This window comes from Rattus norvegicus, chromosome 17 (genome assembly GCF_021556685.1).
Source record: "Rattus norvegicus strain SHRSP/BbbUtx chromosome 17, alternate assembly SHRSP_T2T, whole genome shotgun sequence".
Classification (NCBI taxonomy): domain Eukaryota; kingdom Metazoa; phylum Chordata; class Mammalia; order Rodentia; family Muridae; genus Rattus; species Rattus norvegicus.
In genome coordinates, this window is record NC_141550.1 from 88,421,031 (window position 1) to 88,433,310 (window position 12,280).

General features: G+C 46.7%; 1 protein-coding gene across 4 annotated transcripts in view; it reads right to left on the bottom strand.

Moving 5' to 3' along the window:
• The window catches only part of Pip4k2a (phosphatidylinositol-5-phosphate 4-kinase type 2 alpha), a 164,777-nt gene that overhangs the window by 115,737 nt on the left and 36,760 nt on the right, over positions 1 to 12,280 (bottom strand).

Here is a 12,280-nt window from a genome sequence, read left to right on the forward strand (position 1 = left end):
GACATTATTAATTTAGGAAACCTGCTTTGGAAACGTATCCACTCCAAAGCCATAACCAAACAGTGGAAGACAGACAAGAAGAAGGAAGCCTCTAGAAGCATCTCAGAAGGAAATTCTCGACACCGAGGATCACAACCGTTCTGCACACTCGGCGGCTGCCTTGTCTTCAAATGCTCTGTGCAGTCACGCGGCCCTGCCATCTTCTTGTGTGAAGTTCTCAGCACAGCTTCCGGGACAGCCTCTCTTTTAAAACAGGCCCCACCGGATACAGAGCTTCACAGAGACACAGCTGATGAGCTCCCTACACACACATCTTCCCATCACTTTAAGGTAGTAATGCTCTGCTGGTGGGAACTTAGTCCTTGGCTGATGCCTTTTTGTGGGGCACACAAGAGGAGGGCAGACGGGGCTGAGGGGTTAGAGTGGGGCCCAGGGGCACAGTGCTTGCCTAACACAGACGAGGACCTGGGTTCTATCCCCAGTGGGTGTTCATGCATTCATTCATTCATCCACTCAAGCATTCAGTCAGTCAGTCAGTCAGTCACTCGGTCAGCCACTCGGTCAGTCAGTCTGTTTTCTCTTTCTTCTCACTACGTCCCCCTCTTTCCTTCTATGCGAGCAGGTGAACCTGCTCACAGTAAAGCATATTTTGAACCCACAGCACATTAATGCACAAAGATAATAATGTCTCAACTAAGCTAATTTTAGGTAAAATCCATGTTTCCAACACACTATAACTTTAAAATAAATAAATGTTTTTATTTATTTTTATTAAAATATATAATAAAAATAAATAAAATAATTAATAAAAAATAAAAAATTAATAAAAATAAAAACATAATCCTGCCATAAAAATGCCTCACTGGAGTTAGAATGAAACCTTCAACCATCATATCAAAAACCTTAATTCACCAGTGTTGATGAATTAACTGCTTCATGAGATGCTGAAAAGAGCCTGCTTGTGACCACAAGTAAAGAAATGAAATAAAGTCATTTCTGTGGCATTCTGATAAGCAGCTGCAAATTAACAGCACATGGGGCAGAGTCAACAGAAGGTTGTGATGCGTGTATAAACATGTATAAACGTGTATAATTGTGTATAAGCACAAAACAGGACTGCTGAAATAGTGCACAATGATGCTGTGGACTATTCAATCAGAACCAGGGCAGCAATACCTTAAGATTTTGCTATTGACCCTGTGGCCCCAATGTGTTGTGTTCATCCAAAACTAAAACAGGAACAGGATAGCGTGTTTGTGGAGTTTGATTGATTTTCTTCAACAGACTGCGGATTACTTACAAAATTGGTGGTCATAAAAACATGTCATCAACATCTAGCAAATGGAACATTCCTGATAGCAGAACCCACAAGACGAACATTTTCACACCCAAAATAAGCAACGCTATAAAACTGGACTCCCCTTAGATTAAGTTAATACTGGCCTTTATTTTTTAATTAGAAACTATGTCTTTCACCACCTTTCTCCAGAGAAGAGAAAAGGAAAAGGAAAAGGCTTTGAATGGCGTTACACCCTTCCACAGAACTCTCCAGAAGTAGGATGTGCTTTTCAGAATTGGTAGTGGCTCCTACGTGTGGGAGATTGTGAGGTTCTCTCAATTTCTGTGTAAGGTGTTTAATTTTTCTCTAAAAACCTGCTTTGAAACACTGAAGCATGTAGAGAGGCCTCAAAGCACTCCTCTGCGTCCCAGACAACAGTACATTGATTTCAGAGCAAAACTCCAGTCTTCCAAGGCTGGTTACGAAAGGCTATGCTGAGTGGACTAGATTACCCAGTTATAAAGTAGGTGCTGGGTGCCTCTCAAAGTGAAATTTCTAAGCTCATTATTTGAAACACAGAGTGCATGTTCCAGAATAGTCAATGTTATGAACCAAAGCCATTTGGCTGAACGAGTCTACAAATTATGATGTGTAAAGTGAATGAAACCAATGCATGTGTGTCGATGCAGAAAATGCTAAGACATAATTCCCTTTTACATGCTAATCCTATCTCAGCAATGTCTGACACACCTGGTTTTAGTGCCTACATCTTGTTGTGACTGATGATGCATGATCGTTATGTGGCACATTTTTAGCCTCAATGTATTAAGGTAACCATCTGAAAATGTCACAGGAGACTGAAGAACAGTGCACCCAAGCCTTATGCTTAACTGTAAAATTCATGTTATGAATTCCTTCACACGGAACTGCCATGGTTTTCAGTTATAATCAGAAGAAAGTAAATAAAAAAGAAAATAAGAGAGGTTGAAGACAGAAAGGCTTCTGTGCATGTACGAATGGAAGGGAGATTAATCTCCAGTGAGAAGTAAGGTATGGGATGAAGAGTGAGAGGAATTCATCCCTGTGGAGTGAAATATGGCTGTGTACAGAGATGAGACCTAACAGTGCCTCTTACACCTCACGTGCCCACTGCAGAGTTAACTCATGCCCACAGAATGCAGGTGGCTTCAACTTGTCAAGTTCAGGGTTCAATAACGCAGACTTGTGAGCTGTGACTAAGCCATCACTTCTACACAAGTCTCTACGTCTAGATTTGTACGTAATAATGGTCTCCTGGTTTCTGACCTGGATATGTATTTAACTACAGAGATTCAGAGAGGAAGCGAGTACAACGCGCCCTGCACACCCAGTCTCCCAAGTTCTGACCCACAGACTGGTTTTCAGATGTCAAGCTGCATCCTCACTTCCACAGGGAATCTGCTACAAAAGCCCCTGGGTCCATTGCGCTCTCCCTCAATTTAACAGTGACTGATTGCAGATACAATGTGTCAAGCTTGATTCTAGGGCTACATAGTAAATAGAAAAATGGCTCAATAAAGGCTTTTTCATAATGAGGATGTATCGTTTTTATAATTTTAAAGCTAAATTAATAAAATTCATTTTTCTTTTTCTCTAACTTTTTACATCTAAAATGTCATTTTAAGAAAAAAAATTGAAAAAGGAAACTGAGTCAGGAGAATCTCTGGGAGTACAAAGTTGGCCTGAGCTACATAGTATCAGCCACCAAGATCACATAGCAAGAGGCCGCACTATCAGAGAGGTGGGAAGAGAGAGGGAGGTGGGGGAGGGGGAGAGAAAGGAAGAGAGCACTCTCACATATTGTCTCTGTGGAAGCTGATGCAGCTGAAAACAGCTTCAGGATGTCACTAATGATAAAAGCTTCTAGGCCATGGTCCCTCAGAGCAAAGGGTCCAGGGGTTCAGTCAGAGCTAAAGGAGCTGGCCAAACCTTCTTACAAAAGGCTACTACAGACAGACAGCTCCACGTTCACTGCCTGGGTTTCCAGCTTTTGCTGGAATCTGATATGTGTGAGCGCATGCACTTGGCGCTCACACCTTCGGTGGTCTAGGACTTACCTCCAAAAATACTTTTCTACAAACAACAGAAAAATGGCCGCTTGTTGATGAGGAGGGAAGCCCCAGGATCATCAAGAAATGTTTGAGCGGTTTTTGGTTTTGTTTCGTTTTGAAGTTTCAAAAAGATAATCAAAACATTTTAAAGACTGGCTTAGCATCTATGGGAAAGAAAAAGAAAAACTTCTCAAACTAATTTGCAGTTTAACAATTTGTTGGTGTGTAAGAATGTCTCCTGACAAACACAAAGTCATTATAAAACTGTGCTACATTTCACCTGCCCTCAGTCCCAGCTAATGAAATCTATGGAATGCACATCGGAGCCTAAACTAAGATACCTTTCTTCAAGGACTCCCAGAGGGCTTTCTGGTAATAGAGATTCACTGACACTATGTAGTTACTAGTTTGCTTGTTTGTTTATTTGTTTGTCTAGCCTAATCACTTAAAACATGAATGCCACCCAACCCTGAGCAATACAGCAGCTGCCCAGCCCTCTGGGAACAGTTTCCTGGCTGCCTAGCGGCTTGCAGGGGAGGGCAGGCCTAAGGGGCAGCTGGCCACTGCACACTGCCCTGAGCACCTTCACGGCTCTCTCCACACTGTTTACAAAATGGTAAGCAACTCCTCAGCTCTGAAAAGATGGTTTCTTAGACATGCATAGCTTTTTGTAAATGCTTGCTTTCGAAAACTCAGAATGTGTCTGCCAAAGGTATAACCTGAGAAGAGCTCTCAGGAGGGGGACCAAACTGGCCACATCAGGATGGACATGCGGAAGGGCATGAGAAAATGAAAAGGTTACACCCTAAGGAGTTGGAGGCAGAGATAAATTCCAGAAGGGCTGATTACTAAGGGACAGAAAGACACAAGAGACCTAGACAAGGCAGACAGATCGGGTCCAATAGACCAGGGGAGAGGGGGAGTCGGCGGGGGAGGGGGGGGTAGTCAACTAAAACTTAAACCTGAGCTGTGCAGACTTTAATTTAAGATGTCTTTCTCTAAAATGCCGTCAAACTGGAGAGAGAAAATGTCTGTCCCTCAGCATTCTAAATGGGGGAAGCTAAAGAGGCTGCCCGCATTCACCAGAGCAGTGGAGAAAGCTGAGGAAGTGCGAGGTCTTCCCAAGCTTTGGCAGTGCCAACACAGCTTCCTGTTCGTGCTGGTCTCAGACATTTCCTGGGAGTGGCCTCAAGCTCCACCTCTCCACATGAGCACCCTGTGACTTGCTGCCACTATCATAAACGACCTGCTAGACCCATGATCCCCAAAAGTGGCCACTTCCCTCAGTGTATGTCTCTCCTCCGGGAAGTCCTTCCTTACACCAGGGATAGCTTGAGTTCTATCTCTTATGTCATTAAAAACCAGTCCTTCCCCACCCTGTGTGTGTGTGTGTGTGTGTGTGTGTGTGTGTGTGTGTGTGTAGGAGACCTATATGTGAATGCAGACACCCACAGAGGCCAGAGGCTTCGGATCCCACAGAGCTGATGTGACAAGTGGTGGTGAGCCTCCTGATATGACTGGGGACCAAACTTGAAAGGTATGCGCTCTTAACTGCTGAGCTTCCTCTTCAGCAAGGAAGAAAACTCAAAACACAATTTAGCTATAAATACGACCTCCAGGCAACTTAACTTCCCTCTGTCCTACTCCACCTCACTCCACACCCTCTGAGAATGGGGGAAAGTCACTCTCTAATTTTTCTTTTTCTTTATTTTTTTTTTTCCGGAGCTGGGGACCGAACCCAGGGCCTTGCGCTTCCTAGGCAAGTGCTCTACCACTGAGCTAAATCCCCAACCGAAAGTCACTCTCTCTCTCTCCTCTCTCTCTCTCTCTCCTCTCTCTCTCTCTCTCTCTCTCTCTCTCTCTCTCTCTCTCTGTCTGTCTGTCTCTCTGTCTGTCTGTCTCTCTCTCTGTCTCTCTCTCTCTGTCACACACACACACACACACACACACACACACACACACGCTCACACACACGCTCACACACACCCCTTCATGCTCTGCTCTGCTGTTATGTAATAGGGAACCAGGGAGTGCTATTCCCAGCCCACCCAATAACAGCCCAGACCCTTATGCAGAATGACTGACAGGCCTTACAATCTTATCCCAGGGAGAACAATATCACAGACTATTTTTATTCATCCCAGCATTTAATCCTCTTTCTTCAGTAATTACTGGATGGCACTAATTTCTATGGGTTAATTATATATTCCCACAAACAGAAGAGGCTTTTTTCTTTACTTTTGTTTTATTGAATTCACGAAGACATCCCAAAGGAATATTACAGCCAAATGAAAAGTTGTTTCCCCGCTGAAAAACTGGCTTATTTCCCTCAGAAATGTGCTATGCAAGAACATGCCTTTGCCCCGCCCTCAGGGCTACACAGAGCCTGTCTTTCTGCTGCTGCTTTTCCTGTTTCTAATTTGGTGGCGTATCTACGGCAGCATGCTAACAACCAAGCATTCAACCGTGGAGACACAGACTTCCAGTCTCCCTAGCAGGCAGGAAACCCCGTTGTGTGCCTGATGGGTGTTTGCGATGTGCTGGTTGGTGCTTTACACTGTGCTAATAATCCTTCTCGGCTTACATCTCCTTCTTTTTTGAAAGCCCATTTTTCCAGGCTTGAGGAGAAGGGCTTAGCGAACAGACCACCTGTCACGCAAGCATGAGGACCTTAGTTCGAATCCCAGGCGTTCACACACAAGCCAAGTATGGACCTAGCTAACCGGCCACACTTAACCCCTATACCCCTCTCACACTCACCTCTTTTCCAGCCTAGCATGCGCCTCTCCTCCTAAGACCCATAAACAGTACAGAAAACCCAGAGAGAGCATGCTCTGAGGCACCGAGAGAGAGCATGCTCTGAGGCACCGAGAGAGATTAGCCGTTTTCGCTGCTTTCAGTTCATCACATCAGCGCTCCAGCTTTACACCCGCCAGTATCTACGACTCACACCTACTGGACGCCAAGTCCCCCATGGCTGGTCCAGTTCTCCATTCTCATCCTCAAGCTGACAACTTGTGGAAGTGCTTTCTGAAAGTGTAATTTTACGATTAGAGCATTCAAGGATGAGTCTGTTTGGACTGCTGGCCAGTTTTTACTAAAAAACGAAACAAAAAAAAAAAATTCAAAATAGAAGGCAGCCCGTGTAGACCAAAACCAAAAACAAACAAATGAAAAAAAAGAAAGAAAGAAACCTTTTTAATTGCCTTAAGATAACAACGTGACTCAGAACTGACAGCCCTGGTATGAGACACCTTCCTGACCCCTCCCCAATTCCTGTGATCCGCACTGTTTACTATTGCACTACATTGACTAACGCAATGGTGGAAGAAACTCTGAAGAACTGAGGTGGCGGCGAGCGAAGCACCTCCTGCTATCTTCCCTTTAAACTCTTCCTTAGAGCAATGCTGAGAAGAGGCCAGCAGAGAGTACCCTGCTGGATAGTGGTGCAGGAAACCCCGGCAGAGGAGAGTCATGAGTGTGAGCTAGCCTGAGCTACAATGAGACGCTGTCTCGGAAGACGGGGGCTGGAGACGTGGGTGGATGGCAGAGCACCTGCCTGGCACGCACAAGGCCTTGGGTTTGGTCTCTGGCACGGAAAAGCAGAAAGTAAATTGACCAGCCGTCTACTGAAAATAGCTCTCAGTGGTTGTCAATCTGGGACACTACTTCTTTGCAATTTCTTAACTTGAAAAAAGGAGGCTGTGTTATCTTTTAATAAGATGGCGTACTGTATGCTCTCTGCTGCTGAATACTGTGGCATGGAGCTGCTGACTGGTATTTTCCAACCACCACTCTCAGGGAAGTGGGCAAACTGTTACCCTTTGTGGCCTCTAATCTGTTGCCGTGTTCGGTGTGAGTGGTCCCTCTTCTTCCTCAAAAGCATTTCTGCATCGTCTTTCTGGGTTCGGCATTTCAAAGTGAGCTGTTACTGCACTGCAGCCTGCAGCACGGACCACAGACGGTCTAGCCTGGCACTATAGGCACCAGCAGTCCCAGTCATTCGGGTGGCTGAAGCAGGAGGATGGCATGAGCAAGCTGCCTGGATGACTTAGGGAAACCCAGTCTTAGAAATAGAAACTAGGAGGCCTCCTCAGGGATTTCTATTGCTCTGTGAGTCTTTACACCAAGAAGCTGTTTCAGCAAATAGGGTTATGATGGCAGCAACCAAAAATGTATTCCTATCTTTTAGGAATTAGTACTGATGAGAGTTTACAGTAACAGTAGCTCTTCCCAGATCTATGTGACTCCCAGGAGGCTTCAAATACCAGTCAGCTCCCCACAGAAACCTCTCCCCCAGTCTTCATGTTGACTGCCTCTGCGTCTGCCTCAGGACTTAACTGAAACAGTGTTTAGTGTACATGCCCACGCCGCCGAGTGAGGTACTCTGAAGCCATGGGGCGCTTCACGTACATTCCCTCACTCCACAACACAAGGAGCGAGGGTCAGAGACCCAGCAGACACAGTGTTTGGGAGACAACTGTCAGCAAGACTGCTCTTCACAAGCCCATGGAGCTCAAGAGTCGGTGAGCAGCAGAGAACAGGGAGAAAGGGATTTGCTCATCCAACAGAACCTCTTGTAGCTCCTGGTCCTGATCTAGGTGTGAGGGTAGAATTGGGAACCGAAGATGGAAACACTCTTGGGCTCGTGAACTTAGTGGAGCAGGCACTAGAGCAAGGGGCAGGGAGCATGGGGGACTCCAGGGCAAAGGCTTGGCCAGGAGTGGGAGGAGCTGGACACTGGGGGACAGGGCTTCGTCTACAGACTCAGGGAGGGCCTGCCTCGTGACTTGTAGGACTGTGATGTGGCCAGGGCCGACATTCCTCACACGCGTGCGTGCCTGCATGTGTTCAGAGATGATTCGTTTGCATCTGCTTGTGGGTTAGTCTGATAAACACCTAAGCGCCAGGAGTGGAAGGGGGGGAGGGGTAACATTATTTTATCACAAGGTATTATTTCCCTTCTATTTCTTTTATGTTATCGGTAGGATATTATATTCATTTTCAAAGATTTTAAGATTTTAAAGATAGTAAATAAGGGCCTGAGGGTGTAACTCAGGAGTAAAGCACTCGCCTGCTATGCACAACATCATGGGCTCAACCCTCAACATCACAAAAAGAAAGACAGCAAATGCATTCGAACTACAGGTAGCAAACACAGTAGCAAACAAGTATGGATGAGAGTTCCTTCCTGCTGGGTCCTCCTAGTGGGGGGTCCCCCCCACTCACAGTGACTGCAAGGGGTCAGATGGAAACGGCAAAAGTAACAAATTATTAAAGCTGTTAAAGAGTTACAAAGGAAGAAAGAAGGGACCCCACAGATACAGCCTCGGAAGACAAAGTACCTAGACTGAGGCCAGAGAACAGTTCCTCGGGAGCTCCAAGGAGGGGCTGCCTCAGGGGTGGTACTGACACTTAGCTCGGCCCATCTCAGCGCAGACCTGCACCCACACAAGCAGCAGTGACCATACAGCGGCAAGCACCCATCTACCATATGGGACCCTGCAGAATGACCGGCAGAGAGGGCTCTGAGAAACTCAGTTAGGGGTTCAGGGGAGAGGAGGGAGTCTACTGTTTTCTCTATTGCTGAAGCGTTTTAAGAATTTCCATTAATAAATTTTGAAAATACCCTCAACCCCACTTCACCGTCAGATTCCTACACATTCCTTGGCTGAGTTTAGCCAACGAGAGGCAGTACAAGCCTCCCAAAGCAATGGGAAATGTTCTTAAAATAACGCTAAAATAGAACATAGCATTTCAATCCAGTGCGTCGGCACTAAAGTGGTCCTCTCGCTAATGTCTGCAGAGTGGCGGCGGTTTCCACGTTTATTAAAAGGATGTTAAGTGAGCATAATGAAGTCGGCGTGAGAGGCCACCGAGGGCTCTTAAAGGGATCTAAAAATATGAAACACTCATTGCTATTCTACAGGAACCGCTGACCATGGTGATCCTGCCATAGATTTTATAGGGCCGGGACATCAGTTAAAGTACCTGCAAGGTTTAAGTCTTTTTGGCTTACTTATTTTTAAGATTCAGTGGAGATTTGGAGGGGGTTACATATGTATATGCAGGTGTATGCAGAGGCTAGGAAGAAACCTCAGATATTCCACTGTCAGCTTCCTTCTCTTGAAACAGTCTCACTAAATCTAGGGCCAATCTGATGGCCAGAAAGCCTGAGTGACCCCTTTGCTCTGCTCTCCAACCATGCTGAAATTATAGGTACAGTGATAAGCAGTTTTTAAGTGTGGATTTGGGGATCTGAACTGAGGTCATCATGTGTAAGCATCAAGCACCCATCTCTCTGACCCCTTAACTCCTTTTAAACCACTGAAAATGAGTGATAAAAACTGCATTCAGCCATGAGTAGTGGCACCATCTATAGTCTCAGCTACTTGGAGAATTAGGAGACTCATTTGAGCTGTGCGCTCCAGATGGGCCTGGGCACTACATGGGTACCTCAATGAAAGGCCTGCTGTGCAGGGAGGGGTGGTGTCTCCAGCTTTCATTGTTTAATTTTGTTTAATGCCTGTATTTGTGGCAGAATTAAATAAAAAACATCAGCCAAGTTTTAGCCTTTCCGGTCTTCCATTCAGTGATGCACAGTAAAGTAAATGCCCAGAGGCACAGCAAAGAAACAGAGCTGCCTTGAATTCCCTAGCGGCCGCATGGCCTGGACGTCACCTAGTGTGAGAGCACAGCCTTCGATGGACTCTAAGGTGTTAGAGCAGAGCATGAACACATGTTCGATATCGCACTCTTCCAGACCGACGGCAGGGCCGCCAGGACACTTCCTTCCTCACTAGCTACTTCACTCTGGAGAGCTCTGGGGAGAAAATCTATTCTCCCACGCTGAGGAAGAAACACGGAGAGGAGGGTTTGAAAGCATCCTGGCTCCTTGCAATGTGTGTCTGGCACAGCCAAACTTCCCACAGCAGATTCATATTCTGCTCTTGAGCCAATCCAAATGGTCAATGATACGAATACCCTCGACAAGAGCAGGATCTTCACACGCATATGCAGACAGGCACCACGGGTGTAACTGTATGCACTCCGGTAATCCATGGAAAATGCAGAATACACATGTAATATATGTGGGATTAATATCATGCTTGGTGCTGGGGGCTGTACCCGAGAGTTCCCGCTAAGCACTCTGTCCACTACTCACCTGTGCTTTCATCCTTGCTGGGATGTAATACCTGACAGGAACAGGTTAGGGGCTGGAGACCTGGCTCAGGGGGGAATGTACCGGCCTATAAGCACGCCCAGCAGAGTTCAGAGTCCCAGCACTCACACAGAAAGGGGCAGGAGTGGCAACAGTTTGTGATCCCAGCCCCAGGAGCACAGACCCTCGCTGCAGGATGCTAGCTAGACTAGGAAGAATTATGGACTTAGGTATCAGACATCAGCTCAGAGTCTGTCTACACACACACACACACACACACACACACACACAGAGAGAGAGAGAGAGAGAGAGAGAGAGAGAGAGAGAGAGAGAGAGAGAGAGAGAGAGAGAGAGATGCACATACAGCAATTTAGGGCAAGCAGGACTTGTGGTGCATCCTGCATGGCAGGGGAGGATGGTGTGGTTTGAGGCTAGGACTCCTTGTTCCATGGAGGGATGTGGTAGCCAGAGATTGGGCGGGAAGCCTCGTGGTCCTATAAACCCACTTCCTCCAACCAGGCCCATCTCCTGGGCTTCCATCTCGCCAAACCTCCCAAAACAGAACCAGCAATGGGACAGCATATTCCAACAAATAGCTCGGTAGGGATATCGCACACCCCAGCCGTGACAACCTGTAAGGACCTCAGCTAAGGTTTCCCCTGCCCTCTGTGGTCCTACTGAAGAGTGGACTTTACTTTGCAGTCAACTTTTCTGCTGTTATTAAGTGGTTCTGCTACTGCCTAAAGGCCTGCTCTCCCGCAGCCCTACGTACTTGACTTGCCCTGACTATTTTATTCCTAATATTTTATATAAAGCTAAAATAAAAGGTCCTTGATGATGGTTTGTATTTCCTGTTTTTGCTAACGTTATGCATAAATGGAAAAGTCCTTACAGGGGAGGCGGCCACGGGAGCAGGGGTTGGTAACCACGTAAAATATGACAGGACCTCCAAAGTGAAGAATCTGACCTTTCCTTTAAACCCTTCTAAACGGAGAATCCCTCCCCCTTCCTCTGGCTCCAGGAGTCTCTGGAGGGCAGACCAACCGTGCCCTGCTGAGAGGAGGGCTAATCCATCCCTGCATCTGAAATTCCCTCCCGGGAAGCACAACCACATGGTGATTCTGACATCAGCCATATCGGGGCAGGTAATTTAGGGGAAGTCTGTATAACCATCTTCCACAAGCTGGGCACTTAGGGGAACTGTGTGCCCAATCACCTGTGGCTCCATTTCCACAAGAGAATCATCTTTGGGGCCATTTTGCTTTTTGCCTGGCAAAGGCCATCTCTGTTATAAACAAACGTCCGTTGTGCAACACAGTACGGAAAAAACTGAAGGGATTTCATGTCCCACGAGACAGAACAACTTATTCTAGCCAATCCTCACTGGTGTCTAAAGGAGGCCGTGAGGTGACACTCTGCTTCCCTGACTCAACTAGGACCACAAAGAAGCAAAGCCTGGAAGGACCTTAACAGGAGTCCCATGTTACAGTTTACCTCATCCCTGGCAGTCTGGCAAGAGTGACAGGATTGACAACTGCATCCCATAGAAGACAGGTGCAGGTGCCTGTCAGCTGTGGTCCTGACCCTCCCACCTGCCCTGTGGCCAACTCGCCATGAGCTGGATTCTGCTGTCAAATGTGAGCCCTAACCCATCTCCTCCCTTTCCCTCCCTCACTCTTGGGTACACAGGAGAGGAAAAGGTGAAGCACAGCTAACTCTTCCCCACGAGCCCTCGAGCCCTCGGTGGGC